The sequence below is a fragment of the Apodemus sylvaticus genome, chromosome 8, assembly GCF_947179515.1.
Source record: "Apodemus sylvaticus chromosome 8, mApoSyl1.1, whole genome shotgun sequence".
NCBI lineage: Eukaryota > Metazoa > Chordata > Mammalia > Rodentia > Muridae > Apodemus > Apodemus sylvaticus.
This window is the reverse complement of record NC_067479.1, coordinates 40,117,666-40,142,652: the sequence shown is the minus strand read 5'-3', so window position 1 is coordinate 40,142,652 and position 24,987 is coordinate 40,117,666. Positions and strand designations below refer to the sequence as shown.

At 39.2% G+C, this 24,987-nt stretch overlaps 1 protein-coding gene across 2 annotated transcripts in view; it reads right to left on the bottom strand.

The window, feature by feature from the left end:
- Diaph3 (diaphanous related formin 3) overlaps window positions 1-24,987 on the bottom strand; it is a 495,795-nt gene that overhangs the window by 173,991 nt on the left and 296,817 nt on the right. The window lies entirely within an intron of this gene.

The following is a 24,987-nucleotide window of genomic DNA, read 5'->3' as shown; positions in this document are numbered from 1 at the left end:
GTAAGACGACTGCTGCAGAACTCCCTGCTCTCTTTAGGCAAGCCACCCTCCGCCCGGAAATCTCCAGGCTCCCAAACCAGGATGTTCCCTAAGCGATGGCTTCAGTCTTCATTGGAATACTATTCCAAGGCCATGGTAATTACATCACTGGCCACGGACGCCTAACTCAAGCTTGACAGCCTCTCCTTCCTCTCCCTTGAGGATGAGGAGGGAGGGCTTTCTGTTGTTTTTACTGTTACTAAAAACCACTTTTACTCCATAGTGATCTGATAGGAAGCATGGGATTATTTCAATCTTCTTATATTTGTTGAGGTCTGTCTTGTGACCAACTATATGATCTATTTTGGAGAAGGTACCATGAGGTGCTGAGAAAAAGGTATATTCCTTTGCTTTGGGATAAAAAGTTCTATATATATCTGTTAACTCCAATTGGTTCGAAGCTTCAATTAGTTTCATTGTCTCCCTGTTTAGTTTCTGTTTTCCTGATAGGTCCATTGGTGAAAGTGGAGTGTTGAAGTCACCCACAATTATTGTGTTAGGTGCAATGTGTACTTTGAGCTTTAGTAAAGTTTCTTTTATGAATGAGGGTGCCCTTGTATTTGGGGCATAGATGTTCAGGATTGAGAGTTCTTCTTGTTGGATTTTTCCTTTGACCAGCAAGTAGTGACCTTCCATGTCTCTTTTGATGACATTAGGTTGAAAGTCAATTTTATCTTTACTCACATGTTTAATACATTGGAACACTGGTCCATATTGGACAGAAGGCTTCTGCAGCCATCCTGTACAGGGCAGTGGGGACTGCTTTCTTGTGGTGTGAAGCAACTTCTTTTATGTTCAATTTCAATATCAATGAAAACAGAATTATGCTACCACAAGAATACCTTACTGACTTTTCATAAGATATCAAATCATCTAATGTCAGATGAAGGCTTTTGGGGAGTGGGGAATATATTGTGTTTTTCTTATTTGTAGAAATGAATAAGAAATGATGAAACATCACGCCCGAAATAAGTGATAGCAACATCTAAGAAACACAGGAAAGACACGGTGTTTACCACTACATCCACACTACAGGTCAACAGGACATTGTGGCAGTATGGAAATCAGTCGAAAGAAATCACTGTGTTCCTGGGCAATTCATTACAGGTGCTGGGGGGGCGGGGGCACATTTAAGGCCACCAGCCAGAATAATTAAGCTACCATATAAACTGTGCTTGTGTCTACTCTACAAACAGAAATCCTACTAAGCCATTTCTTCTGCCTCATCTGCACTCTCTGATTACATTACTCGTACATTGTAGTTAAGTGAATTTAAATGTAATTGACCAACCTCTCACTGCTAGCTTTTAAGTAAGGACCAAAACACATTTGGAAGAGAAAAAGGAGTGTGTAGATTCCAGGCTAATAAAATACAGTCTAATGGTTGAAGCCATCGAACAAGTAAAACTAAGAGTTTTAAGAATCACTCTGGCAGTTTCTTTTCCAGCAATTACTAAATTTCTATAAACAGTTTTTGTTCTTCTTCAAGCAATCATTTACACTTAAGCTCAAATATTTTTCATGAGTAATTTAAACTAGACAGGGACTTTTCAATGGTGTGCTCTCCAGGAGTGTTCATCCCCAGACGTACCTGTATATGAGGCTAGAGAGTGGACAGCAGGCTCTCTGCAAGAGTAAGTGCTCAGTCTCACCGGGTGATGTCCCTTTCAGATGCCGGTTTAGGGGCTAGAGATTTAGCTCTGACTAGCCCAGGTGAGCTTCTTAGTTCCAGGGTCAGGAGTAGGGGGGGAAGTTGGAGGAGGTTGTGGGGGAATTTAGTATCAGTTTCAAGTGCAGATAGCTAGCAATCCTGAACTTGCTATATCTCTGAGGATTCCTAGAAGCTCCACCCTATCTTTTACCTTTCAACTTTGCCACATTTCTGGACTAGGAAATGAACCTTTTACCATTACTTAAAATAAACACAATAAAAACAGAGCTGTTATAAAGTTGGTTCTTTTAGTGAAGATCAGAGAAGCAATCTCTGAATTACCTAAAGCATATATATCCTCAACCAGCCCATCTACAGAGGAATGGCAGAAGGTCCACCACAAGCTGTTGCCATACACGGAGGTGCTAGTTTTGAACCTTCTCTGTATAGATAATATGGAACTACATACAACAGGCATCTCTCTCCTAGTCTGAGAGTAAACATCCCTGCCCCTCCAAGTTCCTGTTTTTCTTCAACACCATCTCTACACTGGGTATATTGTTTTTCACTCTAATTCCCAGATGTCTGTTACATAACATTTGAGTATATGAAACAAGATCTACCCACAACCAGGCAGGATATAGATGATGATCTCTTATGAAGTATTCTCAAATATAATAGAAACCTTATAGTTCTGTTGTTCCGAGAGGTTGTCACCCTCCTCGTACCTGATTCTATAAATGTCAAGGATCTTCTCTACCTGTGCTGCCCATCCCATTCCTGTGTCACTCTATCCTTGGACTTACACCGAAAGCCACACCTCACCAAGTCCCCTAGACAGTATGCTCCAATGCTTCTACCATTTGAGCCATGAAGTGTCTCAGCCTTTGCAACTAAAGTACTCTATAAAGTTATCACTTTATGGTGGGAAGTCTGTAAAAGAGGACTTTATATCAAGCACGTCACAGTTGTCTGAGACTGGCTCTGCAATTAGTAAAATGGAAATGAGCTTCATCTATGTCATGAAATGTGTTAACAGTTCCTCTAATTATAATTTTTATGAAAGTTTTATTCTTTTATCTAAAACAAAACAAGGAAAATACTAATTCTTTCTGCATCTTCAGTAATATAACATACTTGCAGATCCTCAAACGTTTGTTGGAGAAATAAATTTTGAATTTATCATTAGTATTTTCTGATAAGAATATTAGAAATAAAATTTTAAAAGGTTTACTATCTAGTTCATTAAGATCTGAAAGCCTTTTGTCAAGCATGCTGTTACTATAACAAGAACAGACCAATAGTGATGAAGAGACTTTAGACCAGAACTTAAATAACAGCACACACATTCCAACTTGAAGCAATTATGAATGTAACTTTTGCAAAATACCATGACATAATATTGTGAGAGGACTTTAAGTTAAAAAGATTAGGAACCCACATTTATGTAAGTAACCTTTTCAATGGAAAAATGATCCATAATAAATCTTCTTGAGCCTTGATTATCATTTACTAACAAACTTATTAAATGATGCCACATTCACACTTATACCATGATAAAACACAAGAAAAGTAATTTATTAAAAATGTAAACAATTGCTACCACTGGAAACATTAAACATTTCTACTAAATTAACTTTTCTCCATAAACAAACTTTTTTATGTTAGAAACAAGTTTCAGACTCAAAAAATAACCTTTCGCTTATAATGCAATAAAAACTGCATATTATTTTATGACTGTCAAGTTAAAAATTACAGTCAAATGGACAAAACAGACATGAATAAATCTTAATGATACTTTAATCCTGAAATCAATGACGTCTACAATGAAAGACAATTGTTACAATGTTACAGTATAAACAGTAATATGAATATCAAAATTAATATTCCATGCTATATCGCATGCTTGAATTATAGGTTTATGTTCTTTGGTTTGTTTTGTCTGCATCATGTTGCCAGAGAAAAGACTTATATTTGTTGAAGGGCAAGGGGAGCGAATGATGCAAAATAGAGATTTTAAAAGCCACATCAGAAAACAGGGTGCACTTATTTCTGCAGTGGAATTTTACTTTTATGTGAAGAACACATTGGTCTTCTCTGCGAGAAGGATGTGGGATTTAAAGGGAAGAAAGATCTGTGAATAAAAATTGTCTTTGTGGGACAAGACCAACAAGCAGGATATTATGTTTAAATGTGAGAACTTGAAAATCTTTTATATCAACAGATATTTTTAAAAGGGCAAAAATTAAATCCAATAGCTCATAGAAGAGATGATTTCTATCAATAATCAAAACTGCACCTCCAGCTAAATAAGAATTTCATGTGCATATACTGGGGGTGGGGGGGTGACGGTACTGCCTTGCAGTGGGCCACAGGGGAGTATTAAGCATAAATGGACCAGTCAGGGAAGCAGAGACGCTAACTGCGGATCTGCAGCTCGGCCCTCCTTTCCTCCGAGTCCAACCACCCAGTCTACACCCCAGCTCTGCAGCAGGCCGCCTGCTCCTGCCTCCCTTCCCACATCTTCAGTGGATCTCAGATCTCCCCACAAACCATCTTCCTCCACTCGTGGCTTCCTCTACCCATCTCCATCAGGCATTCCCTGAGACCCTGCAGCCTACTCAGCACAGGGAGGTGAGCAGGTTAACTGTGGATTCTAACCTTGCCTCACTCTCTTCTAAAACCAATCCCCCAGTCTCATCCCCTTTATTGTCTCAGAACACCTGCTGCTGGGTCACCCTCCACTATGCCTCTGTGAATCACACACACCTTGTCCTCCAGAATTCTCTCCCAATTAATCCATTTGTTGTGGGAATATAAAATTGTAGAGCCATTATGAAAATCAGTGTGGTCTTTACCCAGTGAGGTGAGAATTAGTTTACCTCAAGATCCAGCTATCCCATGTTTACGAATATACCAAAAGGATGCATATATTCTCAGCCATGTTCAGTGCTGCTTCTTTTATAATAACCCAAAGCTGGAAACAACCAGATGCCCCTCAATATAAGAATGAATAAAAAAGTGGTACTTTTATGCAATGGAATATTACACAGTCATTAAAAATAAATAAAAACATGAAATTCACAGGTAAATGACTAGAAAAAAATCACCCAGGCGGCGGCAGTGCAGCAGTGGCTGTTCCAGCTGAAGGGCCATCAGCAGTGAAACCAAGGCGACACAGGGACCAGTTAGGCCCTGCGCCCACGACCACTGACCTTCGCTGACCAGCCGGGCGGCAAGCAGCTGCAGTTGTGCTGCGCCTTTCCTGCACTGAAGCCACTTCAGAACTTGGCCTCCCACCAGTCAGGAGAGGTGCATCCATCTTGGTTCCATACTCCAGGGATCGGACAGACTGAGGTACACAAACATAATCCGAGGCCAACACCACGGTGGTCTGAGCCCGACGGGCGTTGGCGGGCACCCAGGCCCTGGGCAGGTCGGGGGGCCATCGGGGTGCCAACCCAGCCAGGAGGTTTTTTGCCCAGGCCTGCATGCGCGCCGCCAACATTTTGCCTGCAGGACGACAGAGAGCTCTGGCGGGCAGACCTGTAACAGGCATAGCCTGAGGCTAACAAAGCGGGGGTCTAGGCCCCAAAAGGCACAGGACTGACCCCAAGAACTGGGCGGCTTGGTGGGCCATCTGTGAGTCAACCCGCCCAGGTGATTGTTAGCAGAGCAGACTCTCCCAGCGCTTTCAGGGAGCGCAGGCGCGCACGCCCTCCATCCTAGTCACCTGGCGGACCCAATTAACAGTCATAGCCCTAGGGGAACTTTGCTCAGTCCTTGGCCTCCCAGGCTTTTGCCTGGACTCAGGGACTGGGCGGCCAGGCTAACCTTGTGTGCGACAGCCCGGTTAGCGGATCCGCTGCCCAGCGGAGTGAGCGGAACACAGGGGAGGTCACAACAGCATACACCAACGGCACTCCCTGGCAGTGCACACGGGCTCCATCTGGTCCACAGACACAATCTGGGGCAAGGCATCAGGCAGAAGCCCTCAGCTCTACTCTCTCCGCTTCTGGATCCAGATCAGTCTGGGCTGCAGCACCACGTCTCCAAGTCCTGCAAGTGGCTAGCTGGGCTTCCAGGCGGCCAGGTGGGAGAAGTCAGTGTCCTCCAGTGAATCCAGCGGGCCCCAGCGGGAGCCTTCGGGTGCCTGCTTTGGGATCTGAACAGCCTGGGCAGCAGCACCCTGTCTACAAGCAGTGCAGGAGGTAAGTTGTGCACCAGAGGCCAACTGGGAAGGGGCAGCTTGCACGGGTGAGTCCAGCACTGACAAGACTAACACCAGTGAGAACTAGATGGCTAAAGGCAAACGCAGGAACGTCACTAACAGAAATCAAGGCAATATGGCAACATCTGAACCCAATTCTCCTCTACCAACATGTCCTGGATACCCCATCACACCAGTAAAACAAGATTTGGATTTAAAATCACTGGTCATGATGCTGGTACAGGAACACATGAAGGACATACTTAAAGAAATTCAGGAGAAAATGGATCAAAAGTTAGAACCCCTTGCAAGGGAAACACAAAAATCATTGAAAGAAATCCAGGAGAATACAAAAGCCAACAAGGAGGAAATGCAAAAAACACTTAAAGAAATACAGGAGAACTTTGGTCAGCAGGCTGAGGTCATGAAAGACGAAACACAAAAATCTCTTAAAGAAATACAGGAGAACTTTGGTCAACAGGCTGAGGTCATGAAAGAGGAAACACAAAAATCTCTTAAAGAATTACAGGAAAACACAAACATGCAAGTGAAGGAGCTAAGCAAAACCATCCAGGATCTAAAATCAGAAGTAGAAACAACTAAGAAAACTCAAAGGGAGACAACTTTGGAGATAGAAAGCCTTGGGAAGAAATCAGGGGACAGAGATGCAAATATCAACAACAGAATACAAGAGATAGAAGAAAGAATCTCAGATACTGAAGATTCCATAGAAACCATGGACTCAACAGTTAAAGAAAATGCAAAATGCAAAAAGCTTGTAACCCAAAATATCCAGGAAATCCAGGACACAATGAGAAGACCAAACCTAAGGATTATAGGCATAGATGAGAGTGAAGATTTACAACTTAAAGGGCCAGCAAATATCTTCAATGAAATTATGGAAGAAAACTTCCCTAACCTAAAGAGAGAGATGCCCATGAATATACAAGAAGCCTACAGAACTCCAAACAGACTGGACCAGAACAGAAATACTTCCCGTCACATAATAATCAAAACACCAAATGTTCTAAACAAAGAAAGAATACTAAAGGCAGTAAGAGAAAAAGGCCAAGTAACATATAAAGGAAGACCTATCAGAATCACAGCAGACTTTTGATCTGAGACTATGAAGGCTAGAAGGTCCTGGGCAGATCTCATGCAGACTCTAAGAGAACACAAATGCCAACCAAAACTACTATATCCAGCAAAACTCTCAATCACCATAGATGGAGAAACTAAGATATTTCATGACAAAACCAAGTTTACCCAATATCTATCCACAAACCCGGCCCTAAAAAGGATAATAGGAGGACAACACCAACACAAGGAGGGAAACTTCACCCTGGAAAAAGCAAGATAGTAACCTTTCATCAAACCCAAAAGAAGTTAAGCATTCAAATTTAAAAAATGATGTCAAAAATGATAGGAAGTAACAATCACTATTCCTTAATATCTCTTAACATCAATGGACTTAATGCCCCAATAAAAAGACACAGACTAACTGACTGGATATGTAAACAGGACCCTACATTTTGCTGCTTACAGGAAACACACCTCAGGGTCAAAGACAAACACTACCTTAGAGTAAAAGGCTGGAAGACAATTTTACAAGCAAATGGTCTCAGGAAACAAGCTGGAGTAGCCATTTTAATATCAGATAAAATTGACTTTCAACCCAAAGTCATCAAAAGAGACCCTGAGGGACACTTCTTGCTGGTCAAAGGAAAAATACAAAAAGAAGAACTGTCAATCCTGAACATCTATGCCCCAAATGCAAGGGCACCCTCTTTCGTAAAAGAAACTTTATTAAAACTAAAAGCACACATTGCACCTAACACAATAATTGTGGGTGACTTCAACACTGCACTTTCCTCAATGGACCGATCAGGAAAACAGAAACTAAACACGGAGACAATGAAACTAATTGAAGCTTTGGACCAATTAAATTTAACAGATATATATAGAACATTCTATCCTAAAACAAAAGAATATACCTTTTTCTCAGCACCTCATGGTACCTTCTCCAAAATCGACCATATAATTGGTCACAAGACAGACCTCAACAAATATAAGAAGATCGAACTAATCCCATGCCTCCTATCTGATCACTATGGAGTAAAAGTGGTCTTCAATAGCAACAGAAACAACAGAAAACCCACATACACGTGGAAACTGAACAATACTCTACTCAATGATACCTTGGTCAAGGAAGAAATAAAGAAAGAAATTAAAGACTTTTTAGAACACAATGAAAATGAAAACACAACATACCCAAATCTATGGGACACAATGAAAGCAGTGCTAAGAGGAAAACTCATAGCCCTGAGTGCCTCCAAAAAGAAAATGGAGAGAGCATACATTACCAGCTTAATGACACACCTGAAAGCCCTAGAACAAAAAGAAGCTATTTCGCCCAGGAGGAGTAGAAGGCAGGAAATCATCAAACTCAGGGCCGAAATCAATCAAGTAGAAACAAAGAGAACCATACAAAAAAATCAACAAAATCAGGAGCTGGTTCTTTGAGAAAATCAACAAGATAGATAAACCAGACTGACCAAAGGGCACAGAGAAAGTATCCAAATTAACAAACTTAGAAATGAAAAGGGAGATATAACAACGGAAACTGAGGAAATCCAAAAAATCATCAGATCCTACTAAAAGAGCCTGTACTCAACACAATTGGAGAATCTGGAGGAAATGGACAATTTCCTTGACAGATACCAAATACCAAAATTAAATCAGGACCAACTAGACCATCTAAACAGTCCCATAATGCTTAAAGAAATAGAAGGAGTAATAGAAAGTCTTCCAACCAAAAAAAGCACAGGACCAGATGGCTTCAGTGCAGAATTCTACCAGACCTTCAAAGAAGAGTTAACACCAATACTCTTCAAACTATTCCACAAAATAGAAACAGAAGGAACACTACCCAATTCCTTCTACGAAGCCACAATTACGCTGATACCAAAGCCACAAAAAGATCCAACAAAGAAAGAGAACTTCAGACCAATTTCCCTTATGAACATCGATGCAAAAATACTCAATAAAATTCTTGCCAACCGAATCCAAGAACACATCAAAACGATCATCCACCATGATCAAGTAGGCTTTATCCCGGGAATGCAGGGTTGGTTCAATATACGGAAATCCATCAATACAATCCACTACATAAACAAACTCAAAGAACAAAACCACATGGTCATTTCATTGGATACTGAAAAAGCATTTGACAAAATTCAGCATCCCTTCATGCTTAAAGTCTTGGAGAGAACAGGAATTCAAGGCCCATACCTAAACATAGTAAAAGCAATATACAGCAAACCGGTAGCCAGCATCAAACTAAATGGAGAGAAACTTGAAGCAATCCCACTGAAATCAGGGACCAGACAAGGCTGCCCCCTTTCTCCTTATCTTTTCAATATTGTACTTGAGGTACTAGCTCGGGCAATTCGACAACATAAGGAGGTCAAAGGGATACAAATTGGAAAGGAAGAAGTCAAACTATCATTATTTGCAGACGACATGATCGTCTACCTAAGTGACCCAAAGAACTCCACTAGAGAGCTCCTACAGCTGATAAACAACTTCAGCAAAGTGGCAGGTTATAAAATCAACTCAAGCAAATCAGTGGCCTTCCTATACTCAAAGGATAAGCAGGCTGAGAAAGAAATTAGGGAAATGACCCCCTTCACAATAGCCACAAACAGTATAAAGTATCTTGGGGTGACTCTTACCAAACATGTGAAAGATCTGTATGACAAGAACTTCAAGACTCTGAAGAAGGAAATGGAAGAAGACCTCAAAAAATGGGAAAACCTCCCATGCTCATGGATCGGTAGAATCAATGTAGTTAAAATGGCCATTTTGCCTAAAGCACTATACAGATTCAATGCAATACCCATTAAAATCCCAACTCAATTCTTCACAGAGTTAGAAAGAGCAATTATCAAATTCATCTGGAACAACAACAAACCCAGGATAGCTAAAACTATTCTCAGCAACAAAAGAAAATCTGGGGGAATCAGTATCCCTGACCTCAAGCAATACTACAGAGCAATAGTGTTTAAAACTGCATGGTATTGGTACAGTGACAGGCAGGAGGATCAATGGAACAGGAGTGAAGATCCAGAAATGAACACACACACCTATGGCCACTTGATCCTCGACAAAGAGGCTGAAAACATCCAATGGAAAAAAGATAGCCTTTTCAACAAATGGTGCTGGTTCAACTGGAGGTCAGCATGCAGAAGAATGCGAATTGATCCATCCTTGTCTCGTTGTACTAAGCTCAAATCCAAATGGATCAAGGACCTCCACATAAAGCCAGACACTCTGAAGCTAATAGAAAAGAAACTGGGGAAGACCCTTGAGGACATCGGTACAGGGAGAAAGTTTCTGAACAGAACACCAATAGTGTATGCTCTAAGAGCAAGAATTGACAAATGGGACCTCATAAAATTACAAAGTTTCTGTAAGGCAAAGGACACCATCAAGAGGACAAATCGGCAACCAACAAATTGGGAAAAGATCTTCACCAATCCTACATCAGATAGAGGGCTAATATCCAATATATATAAAGAACTCAAGAAGGTAGACTCCAGAAAACCAAACAACCCTATTAAAAAATGGGGTACAGAGTTAAACAAAGAATTCACACCTGAAGAACTTCGGATGGCGGAGAAGCATCTTAAAAAATGTTCAACTTCATTAGTCATTAGGGAAATGCAAATCAAAACAACCCTAAGATTTCATCTTACACCAGTCAGAATGGCTAAGATTAAAAATTCAGGAGACAGCAGGTGTTGGAGAGGGTGTGGAGAAAGAGGAACACTCCTCCACTGCTGGTACAACCACTCTGGAAATCAGTCTGGCGGTTCCTCCGAAAACTGGGCACCTCACTTCCAGAAGATCCTGCTATACCACTCCTGGGCATATACCCAGAAGACTCCGCACCATGTAATAAGGATACATGTTCTACTATGTTCATAGCAGCCCTATTTATAATTGCCAGATGCTGGAAAGAACCCAGGTATCCCTCAACAGAAGAGTGGATGCAAAAAATGTGGTATATATACACAATGGAGTACTATTCAGCCATTAGGAACAATGAATTCATGAAATTCTTAGGCAAATGGATGGAGCTAGAGAATATCATACTCAGTGAGGTAACCCAGACTCAAAAGGTGAATCATGGTATGCACTCACTAATAAGTGGATATTAACCTAGAAAACTGGAATACCCAAAACATAATCCACACATCAAATGAGGTACAAGAAGAAAGGAGGAGTGGCCCCTGGTTCTGGAAAGACTCAGTGAAACAGTATTCAGCAAAACCAGAACGGGGAAGTGGGAAGGGGTGGGTTGGGAGGACAGGGGAAGAGAAGGGGGCTTATGGGACTTTTGGGGAGTGGGGGGGGCTAGAAAAGGGGAAATCATTTGAAATGTAAATAAATTATATCGAATAAAAAAAAAGAAATAAAATCATATCATAGCAAAAAAAAATCACCCTTGGACTCAGAAATAAAAATATGACATGTAAACCATTCATATATAGATATAAGCTATTAAGTCAATGCTAACCTACCTACAATCCCTAGAACCACAGTGGTTAGTTACTGAGTAAGGAACTGGAAGGAGGGAGCATAGAGATCACAGAAAGTGGAAGTTGAATAGTTTGGGATGGATGGGGAACTGGAGGGGAAGAGTCAGGTGGAACAAGGGAAATGAAGTGGAGAAGAGACAACAAAACTTAAGGGCAATTTGAGGGGTGACATAAAAACATAATGCAGGAGAAACTTCCTAAAATATATATAGAGAGAGATGAAGGAGATGTAAATGAAATCTGCCAATAATGAGTGAGAGAGATCCAGCTGACCATTGCCTGTCACCAAAGGTAGATTTGATTACCTGGATTACATAGTATCCAATTGATTTGCTGGCCAAAGGTGTCCTATTAGGACCTGCTGACCCAGACTGTCGCCAAGTCTTTAGGGTACTCACTTCAATTGGACAGTAATGCTCCAATGACTAAAGACAACATCTATACAACTCATAAACAAAGATATCCATCTGTGCCTTCACAGTGTCTTCACTGTTATGTAAACAGTCTTTTTAGTATAGGAACGTACTTTGCATGTTACCAACGGGGAAACATAAGTACCAACTCAGCCATGAATCCAATAATGGTCTATAGTGGTATTCTGCATGCAAGATATGTTAGAGTAATGGAGGCCCAAGGCTTGTAGGAGTAACCAGTCAATATCTGATTCAACCAAACGTCCAGTCTGTGAGATAGAACACATGCCTGACACTGCTTAGGTGATCAAGAACCTGACTAGACAGCCTAAGGACATGGGGTAATACTGAAGATTACTCTTCTTTAAAAGACAAAAAACACAAAAAAGACCTAAAAATATTAGCAATAAAAAGACTCCTAATAGCATTCTGCTATACACATATGTCGGTGCTTTCTCACCAAGAGGTAGCCAAGTGATCTACGTATCCCATCTTCTTTCTGTGGTTTATATTCAGTACACATGTACTCACACTGAAAATGGACAATTCCATACAAGGACCTCTGTGCCTGCAAGCTCTCCAGCACTCCATAAAGGCCAAGACCAAATCTTTTGTAAAATGATGGTAAACTCATTCAACACAGCTATATTTTAGATGCCCACTAGAAACTTTTGTCCTTACCAAGACAATTATCTAGCACACAGTCTACTCAGTGTTTACATGAGAATCAGAGTTCATTTCTTATAAGCTCAAAACAGCAAAAGCAATTGCTGAGCCCTCATTATTTTCCTTATCATGTATATACTACAGTAAAAGCTATGTGCTAGGAAATGGCTATTAGGTTCATATTAATAGACATATATATAGGCCAAATACAATTCACTAGTGACTGATCAATTTAAAGTCATAATAAGCAAAGAGAGCAAGGTTATACATAGACAGTATAGTAGTACTCTTTTACATGTGTAAGGTTATTAGACTCACATATGTGCATCAACATAATTTCTAATGTTCCTATAGAATAAAGCTGTTATCATTCATTAACTCTTAATTTATAGCATACCTTAATAACTCTAGGTTGACAAATTTGTTTTGAGGTAACCTGCAAATAACTCTCAAAAAATTAATTCTGAGTGGGGCCCAGCTGAATTTAAAGGATACTTAATGGTGTAACTACATTTTTGAAAGAGATATTTGGGGTCAAAAATCAAAATGTAAACTTAATGAAAATGTTGTAAGATAAAGCAGAGTGAAATAGGAATCTACCTTCCAACAACATACAGGAGTGCTTGCCTATCCAACTGCTAATATACTCAGCTTTATCCTTACGAGTAGCGTAAAAGTTGTGTGCAGATTGCTTTCAATTATATAAAAGTCCATATACACTTACCACACATGTACACACAACACACATACCACACCCACCAGACACCAACCACACCCACACAGACACACACAGACACACACAGACACACACAGACACACACACACACACACACACACACACGCACACATGCACGCACACATGCACACATGCACGCACGCGCGCACACACACACACACACACACACACACACGCACACACTCACAAATACAAACATCCATAAAATCCTTGCTTATAGAAAATCTTTGCTTATAGTTTCAGGCAATCCAGTGGGAAATTCTTAAAACTGAGAAGACCATACAAATTAAAACTCTATAGTAATATACTGTCCACATAGACTTGTGTTTGCGTGCACAGTAATGCCTGCACAGCTAGAGGAGTGTGAACCAGATGTTTTCATTGAATGATAAAAGTAACAAGTGTGATGAATTTAGAACATTAAGTACTATGTATTAGGTTCTATTAGGAACTAGTTTATCAATATTAGACACTGTTGTTCCCACTGTACATATAAGTAAGCATGCTGAGGTTCAAGAAATGAAATGAAATGAAATGAAATGAAATAAAACGAAATAAAATAAAATAAAATAAAATAGAAAGAAAGCTACCAGAATTAGATCAGTGTTGGATAGAAAAGAAAATGATACCAAAGGCTCAAGTGCTGAAGGATTAGTCCCTGACTGCTGGTATCATGAGATTACCAACCCTGATACATTAACACACTGGTCAGTTCATAAATCAATTGACTATTAAAAAAGTAGGGCTTACAAGGAAGAGGCAAGTTACTTAAGGCCTGTCTTTGAATGGTGCATCATGTCCTAACTCTTTCCATCGTTCCCTGCTGGATGCCATAAGTGATCCACGTTCCAAGGCATGTACTGCAAGCACAATGAGATCCTGCCTTGCCTTCAGCCTAAATATGTGGAGCCAACAGACCTAGGGCTGAAACTTCAGAAATGGGGAAGTTGCTCAAGTAGCTACTTCTAAACTGCAACTGCAGAAATCAACTTGTCAACCTCCTTCCAGTTGGTTATCTCAGGTTACTTTGTCAGAGCTACTCACTGAAGGGGTTGTCTCTAAGAACCAAGCCTAGCTCACTGAAGGGCATACCTCTAGGGAACAGGCATCTGAACTCCCTTTGATTGGCTTCTATGGTAATGATCTGAAAGTGCAGCTTCTCCCACATTGTGATGTCTACAGTATTGAACTTGATGACATTTTTGTTTCGTAGCTGTAAATAACAAATCCCTTAAATTCTGAGGAATTTGTGAATTTAAAGTCATTTGTAGTTCTCTTTCTTTGTTGGATCTTTGTGTGGTTTGGTATCAATGTAATTGTGGCTTAGTAGAATGAGTTGGGTAGTATTCCTTCTTTTACTGTTTTGTGGAATAGTTTCAAGAGTATTGGTGTATGGTCTTCTTTGAAGGTCTGATAGAATTCTCCACTAAAACCATCTGGTGATCCTGTGCTTTTTTTGGTTCGAAGACTTTCAATAACCACTTCTATTTCTTTAGGGGTTATGGGACTATTTAGATGATCTATTTGATCCTGATTTAATTTTGGTATTTGGTATCTGTCTAGAAAATTGTCCATTTCTTCCAGATTCTGCAGTTGTGTTGAGTATAGGTTTTTGTAGTAGGATCTGATGATTTTTTTGAATTTCCTCATTTTCTGTTGTTTTATCTCCCTTTTCATTTCTAATTTTGTTAATTTGGATACTGTCTCTGTGCCTTCTGATTAGTCTGGCTAAGGGATTATCTATCTTGTTGATTTTCTCAAAGAACCAGCTCCTGGTTTTGTTGATTCTTTGTATTGTTCTCTTTGTTTCTACTTGATTGATTTCAGCCCTAAGTTTGATGATTTTCTGTCTTCTACTCCTCTTGGGTGAATTACCTTTTGTTCAAGGGCTTTCAGTTGTGTCATTAAGCTGCTAGTGTATGCTCTCTCCAGAGGCATTCTCTCGGAGGCACTCAGGGCTATGAGTTTTCCTCTTAGCACTACTTTCATTGTGCCCCATAAATTTGGGTATGTTGTGCCTTCATTAAATTCTATTAAGTCCTTGATTTCTTTATTTCTTCCTTGACCAAGGTATCATTGAGTAGAGTATTGTTCAGCTTCCAGGGGTAGGTGGGCTTTCTGTTGGTTTTGTTGCTACTGAAGACCACTCATACTCCATAGTGATCTGATAGGATGCATGAGATTAGTTAGATCTTTGTATATCTGTTGAGGTCTGTTTTGTGACCAATTATATGGTCGATTTTGGAGAAGGTACCATGAGGTACTGAGAAAAAGTGCTTTTGCTTTAGGATGAAATGTTCTATAAATATCTGTTAAATCCAATTGGTCCAAAGCTTCAATTAGTTTCACTGTCTCTGTTTAGTTTCTGTTTTCCTGATCAGTCCATTGAGGAGAGTGGAGTGTTGAAGTCACCCACAATTATTGTGTTAGGAGCAATGTGTGCTTTGAGCTTTAGTAAAGTTTCCTTTATGAATGACGGTGCCCTTGCATTTGGAGCATAGATCTTCAGAATTCAGAATTCTTCTTGGCGGATTCTTCCTTTGACCAGTAAGGAGTGTCCTTCTGTGTTCCTTTTGGTGACTTTAGGTTGAAAGTCAATTTTATCTGATATTAGAATGGCTACTCCAGCTTGTTTCCTAAGACCACTTGCTTGTAAAATTGTTTTCCAGTCTTTTACTCTGAGGTAGTGTTTGTCTTTGACACTGAGGTGTGTTTCCTGTATGCAACAAAATGTAGGATCCTGTTTATATATTCAGTCTGTTTATTGGGGAATTGAGTCCTTTGATGTTAAGAGATATTTAGGAATAGTGATTAGTACTTCCTGTTACTTTTGATGTTATTTTTATGTTTGAGTGGTTATTTTCTTTTGGGTTTGATGAAAGAAGGTTACTATCTTGCTTATGCTCTAAGATCAAGAATTGACAAATGGGACCTCATAAAATTACAAAGATTCTGTAAGGTAAAGGACACTGTCAAAAGGACAAAACTACAACCAACAAATTGGGAAAAGATCTTCACCAACCCTACACCCAATATATACTCAAGAAGGTAGACTCCAGAGAGCCAAATAACCCTATTAAAGGGGGGGGAAGGTGCAGAGCTAAACAAAGAATTTTCACCAGAAGAACTTCAGATGGCTGAGAAGCACCTTAAGAAATGTTCAACATCATTAATCATTAGGGAAATGCAAATCAAAACAACCCTGAGATTTCACCTCATATCAGTCAGAATGGCTAAGATTAAAAACTCAGGAGACAGAAGGTGTTGGGGAGGATGTGGAGAAAGATGAACACTCCTCCACTGCTGGTGGGAGTGCAAGCTGGTACAACCACACTGGAAATGAGTCTGGCGGTCCCTCAGAAAACTGGGCATGACCCTTCCGGAGGACCCTATTATACCACTCCTGGTATCCCAGAGGATTCTCCGGAATGCAATAAGGACACATGCTCCACTACGTTTATAGCAGCCTTATTTATAATAGCCAGAACCTGGAAAGAACCCAGATGTCCCTCAATGGAGGAATGGATACAGAAAATGTGGTATATTTACACAATGGAATACTACTCAGCAATTAAAAACAATAAATTCATGAAATTTGTAGGCAAATGGTTGGAACTAGAAAATATCATCCTCAGTGGGGTAACCCAATCACAAAAGAATATACATGGAATGCTGTCACTGATAAGTGGATATTAATCAGCCCAGAAGCTCTGATTACTTAAGACACAACATATCAAACGATTCCCAAGAAGAAGGAAGGAGAGGGCCCTGGTCCTGGAAAGGTTTGATCCAGCATTGTAGGGGAGTACCAGGACAGAGAAATGGGAGGGGGTGATTGAGGAATGTGCTAAGGGAAGAGGGCTAATGGGACTTATGGGGAAGGGGGAACCAGGAAAGGGGAAATCATTTGGAATGTAAACAAAGAATATAGAAAGAATAAGTCATTTGTATTTGGAAATTTGACCAGCTTATCAACAGTTACCTTTAAAAATGAAACCAGTTCAGTTTCAAGTCCAGTGAACTCCAAATATAACTACAAGGGTGATTTCTCTTAACTGCTTCATGATACCAGAGGTGATGGCTATACTCTATGAAGCTATGACAGTGTTGATAAGAACAACTCTAGCTTGTTGAAAGGTATTGGCAAAAGTGCCCATCATCCCAGAATCTCAGAATCTGACCTCCTTGAAAACAGGGCTTTCATAGATGGAACTGAGTAGCTCAACATAAAACAATTCCTAACAAGTTACCTAGTGACTGATGATCCCAGGCAGAGGATAAGCTCACCAGACTTTAAAAGAGAAGGCAGCAAAGAGGATAAAGACAAAGTGTTCACTGCTGTATCTACAGGCCAGGGACTCACAAAAAGGCAAGAAAAAATGCAATATTTTTCCCTTGGACATTTCTAGAAAAAAAAAATGGCCAGTTGCAACTACCATTACATGGGATTCATAACTTGTGAATATGGGAGAGAATAAACTTATTATTTGTAGGCATGCAGCTATGGTCATCAGTTACAGTGGCTCAAGGAAATTAATAAAAATTTCACTCAAGATTTGCATATGGGCTTCTGAGGAACAGGTTCTAATTCTACCTGCAATAACTTATCAACTCTAGGCTTCTTGGCCTCAGCCCCTGGAGGTTACACATTACCTTGCCACCCAAGAGACACAGGCGACTGCCATAAACATTTGTTCCATATGCAGCTGAGGTTTCTTTGTAAAATACAGATTTGGCATTGTAAGCTGGTCTTCTGATTGCCCTATTTTGACTTCTTTCGTCTTCCTTGTTGGTGATTTCCTGTCCCATGCTGCAAACCAGGAGCAGTAAATTGTGCTCAGCACCAGCAGCTTAAAGGGAGCTCCAAGACCTCGGAGCCACGGCAGACACTGTTTTGCTATTTGATCTTAGCTGTGGCTCATAGGTGACACTGACAGAATTCCTCTTGAAGCTACTTCAAATCTCTTGCTGGCCAAAAATCTGCACACACTGTAAACTCTTGGTTTCTGGAGAAGATTAATGCTGTATTGATGTCACTTTCAGTCTGTTAACCTCCAAAAAGATATAGAGGTCTTCGTGATGTAGTTTTCTTCTTCATCATCATCTATCAACCCAAGCAGCAGCGGTTCGGGAAATGTTCCTAGCTCAGTATCTCAAAAAGCAATCTTTACTCCAAGTACTCCCTGCATGGCCAGTGTTCTTCAATGTCACACTGCTGCGTCTGTAATCCTCTGCTGATCTGGGCCATACTGCCTGTGTTCCAGCTAGCTGCTTTCAGAACAGTTTATATTTGTACATTAAAATGATTATACTAATAACCGCATATTCAAGTTTCCAGTTGGAGCATTTGAAGCCAAAGCTACATTGACTCTCCTAAAAATCAATTGGCAGGAATTACAAATACGGCTCCCATTACACAGTACATGTACTACAAAGTAAATAGTGATTACCTTGGGAATGATCAAACTGTGCTACTTGTATATATTTTAAAAATTTATTGTAAAATTTCATATATCCCATTATCTATAGATAGTATGAACAACACTATTTGAGTAAATTATAATTTGAAAGTAAATTTACCTTTAATATATCTAGCTTTTTTAATTTCTTAAATATATTCATTAGATGTCTACAATATGAAATTAAACATTGCAATCCACCCTAGAAGTCCTGGGATACCCTCCTGAGCACAGCTTTTATTTATTGTAGACACAGATAAAACAGCATTTATTCATTCCATGAAACATTTTATTCTTTCCATGGGAGAATAAAAACACAAAATTAAGTACGTTTCTGCTTTGGTTACGTTCATCAGGTAACTCAGATTATTCCCAACCATCATCAATGACATACTTTAATTAAAATCACAAGGATTACATATGCAAAGCAAGGATAAATAGAAAAGAAATAGACATCCAAATAGAGTGAAGAAAAGAAAAACACAAAAACAATCTTGGCATATGCCCACATAAATGAATGCATTCTAGGAGTAAACCAAAGAGATGCCATCAGTTAAACTCTAATGATAAATGTGAGTGTTCACAAATACATTTAATAAGAACGTTTCATGCTTCCTCATGTTCATTTATGACTATTCAAAAAAGAATCCAGGAATATTTGTAATTATTTACAAGTGTGATAATTAGTAGTTTGTACAGGGACCTTCCCCAGTTATAAACTATTCACCAGAACTTTGAATATTGCATTTATAACTGCTTTCAGATCTAATTTGATTAGATATTAATAATCAGTATATGCTATTCTATGGGTAAAAGTCTTCATTAGGTAGAGTCATTGTCATAAATAAAATAGTAGTTGGCCTCACACTAACATCCTGTCTCACAGCTCTGGTGTGGCAGCCTTGCATTCCCTGAAGCCTCTCAGCTCAGCTTGCGGAAGGTCTTCTTCTTAGTATGTCATCCCATGGTCTCCCTGTGCATACTGCTGAGGGGAGGCTAATAACCTAGTTTTCCCTCTTCCTAAGGGGACAGAAGTTGTGTTAAATAAAGGTACAGTTTAGGCCAATGCTCTCATTGTAAGCAGAGAAATTACAACCTTAAACACAGTCAAGTTCAGAAATAGCAGATGAGAGCTGACATATGAGCTTATGAGAAGTACAATTCAGGCCCTAAAAGCATAAGTTGATGTCCTGCCTCTTCACTGACAATGCCACAAAGTCACTATCTCCTATTACAACTTTCTATAATTACGTCATTCATATGTACACGATAAATTTACAGAGTATCTTATCAAGTAAACTCAGATAAATAAAAATATACAGTATATTTCTTTTTTTTCTACTTTAATTTTTTATTGGATATTTTCTTTATATTTCAAATGTTATCCCCTTTCCCAGAGCCTCTATCCCACCTGGGAAATTACCTATCCTATCGCACATCTCTCTGCTTTTATGGGGGTGCTCCCCAACCATCTACTCCCGAATTCCAGCCCATGAATTCCCCTACACTGGGGAATCAAGAATTCACAGGACCTAGGACCTCTCCTCTCATTGATGTCCAACAAGGCCATCATCTGCTACATAAGCAGCTAGAGCCATGGGTCCCTCCATGTGTACTCCTTAGTAGCTGGCTTTGTCCCTGGGAGCTCTGGGAGGAGGGAGTCTGGTTAGGTGATATTGTTGGTCTTCCTATGGAATTGCAAATCCCTTCAGCTCTTTCAGTCCTTTAATTTCTAATATTCAATATGAAACATCAAGTTAATTATTTATCTCACTCAAAAGACAAAATTCTAGTCTATAAATCAACCATGAAAATTACTATTTTTAATGAAAACAGTGTTATCTATGTTGGTACCATTGATTTGGAGATGGGGGAGAGATAGAAAATGACACTCAACAAATTATTAAGACCAAGTATCATAAAAGTTTACGTGCTTTCTGATAACATTTGTCATTTTGAGGAGGCAACAGCTGAGCGTTCATGGCAGCCTTTAGAAAACCTGTATGCTGGCAACAGAAGATGAATGTGAAAATTTCAGAGATGATACAGTTTCCAGGTGGCAGCCACCTGGAAATTTAGTGTTCTAAGTGCTCACAGTAGGTGAATAAAAGATAAACATTTGGTATTTAGTAACATATTTATCAAAAAATGTTGGAAATTCATGAGGAACTAGAGAGTAGGAGATATATTTAGCGGGCAATTATTTGGATCAGATAAAAGAATTACTAGTTAGAACCACACTGATAGAGCCTGAGAAGCAGAAAAAAATGTATTAAATAAGTCGAAACAAAATCAAAGATGACACATCAAGGAATCCTTTTAAGTGGTAAGAATACACACACAGAAAAAATTAGAAGTGGGCTTTGGTGAAATGTCTTGACAATCTATAGAAAGTCACTTCTTTCCATTCCCAATAAGTCCAGGAACAATCCTGATCCAAACAAGTTTTAAAATAGTGATGTTACGGATTCTAAGGACATCTCTGAATTTATGCTTAAGGGAAAAGTCAAATACTGACATCCTTACTCAAGGTTCCAAAAAGCTCCAAAAAGACCACCAAAAGGAGTATGCCATCTTTTTCAAGACTGCTAAAGAAGGGAAATCTAGATAACACTCCAGGCCTCAGCTTCCGTCTATAATTGATTCAATAGCAGATTCTAACAGGTGGCCGCCATTGAGTCACTGAATGTAACCACAAGATGAGAGAAGCCAGAAGAAAGTGAATAAGTTTTCTAAAGCAATTAAGTTGGAAGGAGACAATATGGCCAGAGATGATCCTCACACCTATTTGAGATGCAGAAGAAAACAGAAAAAGGTGTGGCAGGCAGAGGTGTGGAAGGCACAGGTGTAGAGCTGAGATGAAACGTCTGCAGAGTAAATTTGTACATCATTACAAATGATGGCTTTTAAGTCTTTGCAGACGGTAAAGATAGCTTCAGGATTATCAGAGGAGAAAAAGCAATTGAAAGGTGAGGGAAAGACTGTTGGGATATGTGTCAGATGTGTTAGATTGGCTAAACTGCAAGAAGATGGAGAAAGAATACACTGGACCAATGATACCACACAATTTCTGGTAACAGGACTAGCTGAGCACAGCCGTGCGGAACAGATGACAGTGGCACAGTGTATAACTGAGTGCTGACAAGGGCAGAATAGAATGCTGAATGAGAAGTTAAATGACCCTCAGCCACAGATTGATTTTTTGATTTTTTTAAAAAGAGATTTAATTATATGTAAGTACACAGTAGCTGTCTTCAGACACCCCAGAAGAGGGCATCAGATCTCATTACAGATAGTTGTGAGCCAGCATGTGGTTGCTGGGATTTGAACTCAGGACGTTTTTGGAAGAGCAGTCAGCGCTCTAAACCACTGAACTATCTTTCTAGCCCCACAGCTTTATTTTTCATCTCATCATGGTAATCGTGTGTACCGGGGAGACAGTGTGGGCATGTGCAGGTGCAGGACAGAAGGGAGCATGGCCGCCTCTGAAGTGGGAGTTACCAGGGTTCAACTGCACAATGGAAGCGTTGGAACCAAGCATGGTCCCTGGAAGAGGATGTCACTGCTAAGCCATCTTTCCAGCTTCACGTTAGTCTCATTTTAATCTGTCTCCCAAAAAAGAAACACAATTTTTGTCATTTCCTGCATATTAATAATTATCCCAATTTTATAGATTTCTAGGAGCTAGTAAACAAAACCTTCACAGACTAAATTAATTTTAATTATGTAGACAAGAAAAAAATATTCAACCCTTAGAATTCCATAAAACAAAAATATTACCATGGTATGCAGAAATACAATAATGAACCAAAATATTTTCAGTGAAACACAACAGAAATGCCATAAGCCATTATTTCTTAGAAAAGAAGCATCCTAATGAAGTAGATTTTTGAAAATTGTCAGTCGGGTAAGCTCATTAGTTGCAATGAAAGTTCCCCCTGCTGATCTAGGAGTACCTAATGACCAGGATTTGTTATGGCTCAAAAACAAAGGTACTTTTTAATTCATGTGATAGCTCACTGAGGACGTTTCAAAAGTGGAAACTTTAAAAGATGAGGTGTAAAAACCCTCAATTCTCCAAAGCAAACACAGACTTATTTAATCTAAAACATTACATTTACTCCTCTAATATTTCCTTCATTAATTAGATCATATAATGAAAAGAAAATTATGCTTAACAATCATGTACACTATTAAAAACCATTATTCCAAATATGAAGTTTGCTGCTCCCAGTGAAACATATTAACAGTATCTGCTGACCCCACACACACATGCCTTCCCTATAACAGATGGAAACCAAATGCCCCAAGGCCCCTGAAAGCCCCCTGGACCAGGGAGAAGGAAAATGAACAGAAAAAGCAAATTACTAACTTAGAACTCTGCAAGTCTTTATGTAAGCTAAATAATTTTTAAGAGAACAGTGTCAGAATATTTATATAGAATTATAAGTATAATCTAATGAATCAAAATTAAGTTAATATTCTAAAATTCCGTTTACATCCAAAAAATGTGCTAGAAAATCATGCTAAAAGTTTTAAAAAGAAAAAGAAAATCAGGCGTGATAGTTCATGTTTGTAGTCCTGGCATTCTAGACACTAAAGCAGGGAAACTGCTTCAAGGTCAAGGTCAGGCTGGGCAGCAAAGTATGTCCAGACACAGTTCGGGTTACGGAGGAGGACCCCATTTGCACTTCCTCATCTACACAGAAGCATTTAACAATTATGAAACAAGGCGGAGGATACAATCTTGCAAGATTAGGGAACCCCATGTTTGAGGACATACTGGGCATAGAAATGAGTGAGTAAGCAAGCCTGCAGCCACATAAACAAAGCTGCAGCTATGTAAGCAAGCCTGCAGCCACATAAGCAAGCCTGCAGCTACGTAAGGGGATGGGGCTGGGAAGAAATGGCAGGTCACCATGTAACAGGATGAGCATTGATTCTTCCTACCTACACAATCATCTTTGCTCCAGGTAAAGAACCCTTCTGCATTTCGAGGGTGTTTGTGCCACATCTATACATTTCTATGCTACTTAAAATTCAATGTTCATCAAGGACATCAGAATTTCAATTTTACTTATGACATTTACTCATATATTCCAAATGTTCAAAAATCTCACTTAGGAAAATCTTTTTCTTTGTCTTAGTAGCTTAATTGCATTTTATATACTTTTTATTTTAATTGCACATCTTACAATGTCCTAAAGCATTAATGGGAGCCTTTATCTATTTTCAATTATATTTAGATATATTTAGACATATAAACATAAGTGTCATTGTCTGCCTGCCTTCTGTGTCTGTCTATATAAATATTTTCTTATACCAAGGCCACTGAAAGTGGCACAGAGATATGGAAAGCAATGTAGTATCATTACAAAAGAGCAGAAAAAAGACCCAGTGCTGCAATCAGGAGCCATTGCTTATCAAAGGCCATATGGAATACATACTTCAAAGAAACTTACTTGCAAGGTAAAATTATGAAGAACATCTTATCCAATCACATTTCTCTTAGTATATAATCCCCTAAAACTGCCACTTTACAGAAGAAAAAAAAAAAAACACCAAACAAAATCAACAACAACAACAAAAAAAACTTTTAACATACAGGGATTAGTAAACATGTCTAATAAGGAATATTCCCTTTAATGTACAAAAAAATAAATTATCCTTCTTTGGGTTCTCATAGTCCAGTATGAGAAAGGAAATAAAGCACTCACTAAAACAATGGTTTCATATTACTATCACTAATGGTCAATGCAAAAAGAATACAGCTATCAATGTGTTATCTAAACCATGTCTATATATTGGTTATGGTTAGACAAGTAGTTGTTTGGATTTAAAAAATCCATGTTGAATATAAGTAATACACATTTTAAAATGGCCAATTTTTTTAAATTTAAATCAGATTGAAATACAGTGTCAACAAAAGGCTCTATCTGAACTCTTGGCAACTTTGTTTAAGACCACTGCAGAGTCTGAAACCAATTTGGTAATTCATATGCAAGGAAAGACTAATCCAAACTGGTGGTCTTATATCTAGTAGGGTCACAAAAGAGAGCTCCATTCCTACAGATATGTATGAAACTTGAACAAAAGGAAGGTACTCATTTTGGTCTACAATAGTGCTTGTGAATGACACTTGGTACTTGTACATGACATGAGATTAGGAAGACCTAAGCAGGAGAGGGTAGGATTAGCTAGAACCCATGA